This window comes from Hyperolius riggenbachi, chromosome 6 (assembly GCF_040937935.1).
Source record: "Hyperolius riggenbachi isolate aHypRig1 chromosome 6, aHypRig1.pri, whole genome shotgun sequence".
Taxonomy (NCBI): Eukaryota; Metazoa; Chordata; class Amphibia; order Anura; family Hyperoliidae; genus Hyperolius; species Hyperolius riggenbachi.
In genome coordinates, this window is record NC_090651.1 from 348,405,540 (window position 1) to 348,408,254 (window position 2,715).

Consider the following 2,715-nt stretch of genomic DNA (forward strand, 5'->3'; position numbering starts at 1 on the left):
GCTTAGAGCTCTATGGGAGTAGAAGCAGAGGCACTGGTTAGGGGCTGGCTTACGGTGAATAGACTCTGTAACATTCAAAAGATCCCCTGGGGGGTACTCACCTCGGGTGGGGGAAGCCTCCGGATCCTAATGAGGCTTCCCACGCCGTCCTCTGTCCCACGGGGGTCTCGCCGCAGCCCTCCGAACAGCCGGCGACTGTGCCGACTGTCATTTCAATATTTACCTTTGCTGGCTCCAGCGGGGGCGCTGTGGCGGCTTTCCATTCCGAACTACACGGAAATACCCGATCTCATTCGGGTCCGCTCTACTGCGCAGGCGCAGGAAACTTGCGCCTGCGCAGTAGAGCGGACCCGACGGCGATCGGGTATTTCCGTGTAGTTCGGAGCCGACAGCCGTCAGAGCGCCTGCGCAGGAGCCAGGAAGGTAAATATTGACGTCACCGCTGCCCGGACTCCACGGAGGGCTGCAGCGAGACCCCTGACGGATGGAGGACGGCGTGGGAAGCCTCATTAGGATCCGGAGGCTTCCCCCACCCGAGGTGAGTACCCCCCAGGGGATCTTTTTATGTTACAGTTCCTCTTTAAAGGGCTACTGTAGTGGGGTAGGGGGAGAAAAAAAAATTGGCTGTGCTGGGGACATAGTGCATGTAAACAGTGACAAGACAGATAGAGATAGATATATAGCTCTATCAGTGGTGCAGAACAACTGATCAGTTATAACTCTTCAGTCTTTAAAGGACTACTGTAGGAGGGTGGGGGGGGAAGAAAAAAAAAAAAAGTTTATCTGGGGTTTCTAATGGTCCCCCCAGACGTCCTGTGCCCACCCAACAATGCTCTGGCCCCGCCTTCGGTTCACCTCTGGAATTTCAGACTTTAAAATTGGAAAACCACTGTGCCTGTGCGGGCGTGTCCTCGCTCCCGCTGATGTCACCAGGAGCGTATTGCGCAGGAACAGTGGGTTTTCAACTTTAAAGGAAACCTAAACCATTTTGATGCTATCGAAGAAATGACCTTAGTAATTATGAAATTTAATTTTTAAACTTGTTTTTGTATCTTTATCCTCTCCTCAGCCTTTATTTACTTTGTATGGCCGATGGTGCGGTTTCCTAACAGTCCCCAATATGGCGCTCCTGCCGCTCTGCTTTCATTTACAGAGCAGGAAATCCCTTTCCTCTGCCCATGCACTGTTTGAAGTGCACGAGTGTCTTGTATTAGCGCGCGTCCATCCTCCCCTTCTGCACAGCGTGCGCATGCTCATTATTGACATGGGGACACAACACCTGATGTGCGCGCATGAAATCCATGAGCTCGCCTTCTATTTGAAAAAAAATAACACATCGGCTTTTGGACCCAGGGAGCTGTGGACGCTCATCGACTGGCCGATCAGAAATGGTGAGGGGGCGCTACATAGGGGGGATAACGAGGACTGGACCGAAAATAAAAGAGCAGACACTACAGTAAGTGAATGATTAACGGAAAGAAAAAAAAATATGTTTATTTTGGAAAAAAAAGATTGGTTTAAGTTTCCTTTAGGCTGGTTTCACAGTGGGACGTTACAGGCGCACGTTAGAGCAGCCTGTAACGCAGCCCAACTCACAGTAATGAAAAATCAATGGGCTGTTCACAGCGCCCACGTTGCGTTACTTAGTAACGCGGCGCCATAACACAACGTACTGCATGCAGTACTTTATAAGCGGCAGAGCCGCGTTAGACTGCTTGCACATGCTCAGTAATGTTGGGGAGGAGCGGAGAGCGGCCAGGCACATGGCTAATTAATATTCACTGCACTCAGTGACGTGCAGTGTTTACTTCCTGGAGCGGCCGCTCTGTGCGGCAATTGGCTGGGCGGGACCACGTGATGCCGCATGCGTCCAAGAGTACGCATCACGGACGCCAGAGTGAGCTGCACAACGCAGCTCGCTCTGACGTCCACATTAGAGAGCACCAGGCGTTGCGTTAGGGGCACATTATGCGACCTTAACGTCCCCTAAAACGCAACGTCCTGGTGTGAAACCAGCCTTAAAGTCCGAAATTAGACGTGAACCGGAGGCGGGACCAGAGCATCGGTGAGCGGCTGCGCGGGCACAGGATGTCTGTGGGGGACCATTAGAAGCCCCAGGTAACTTTAACTCTCTCCCCCCTACCCACTACAGTAGTCCTTTAAAGACTGAAGAGTTTGGCCTCTTGCACACGATTCAGATTCCGCTTTTTAATCAGTTTTTACATCCGTTTCAGATTCCGATTTGCAGTGTGCAGGGAGCAAACTTAAAATCAGAATCTGAATCGGATGTAAAAACTGATTAAAAATCTGAATCGGAATCGCGTGCAGTGTGCAAGAGGCCTGAAACTGAGAAATTGTCCTGCACCACTGCACTATGAAAAAGCTTTCAAATACAATGTGCAGATGTTAACTGACCCATAGAGAAACATGGACATTTCTTCACCTGAGTAGCACATCAGTTGCATTATAGCTGACAGCAATTTATGTAGTCCAAACCAGCCCTTAGTATATAGGCACCCTGTACATTTAGTATCCTAGTAATGATGTGCTATTCCCCTTCAGTGCATGCCCAGCCCCCACCAGGATGTGCCAAACCCTCACCCATCAGCATGTGCCCAGCCACCTCCTGTGTCTCCCCATCCAGTTTATGTAATGTATAGATAAGACGCGCACAGGCTCCCATGGTGGTGATCCGAGGAATAACAGAGACAAGCA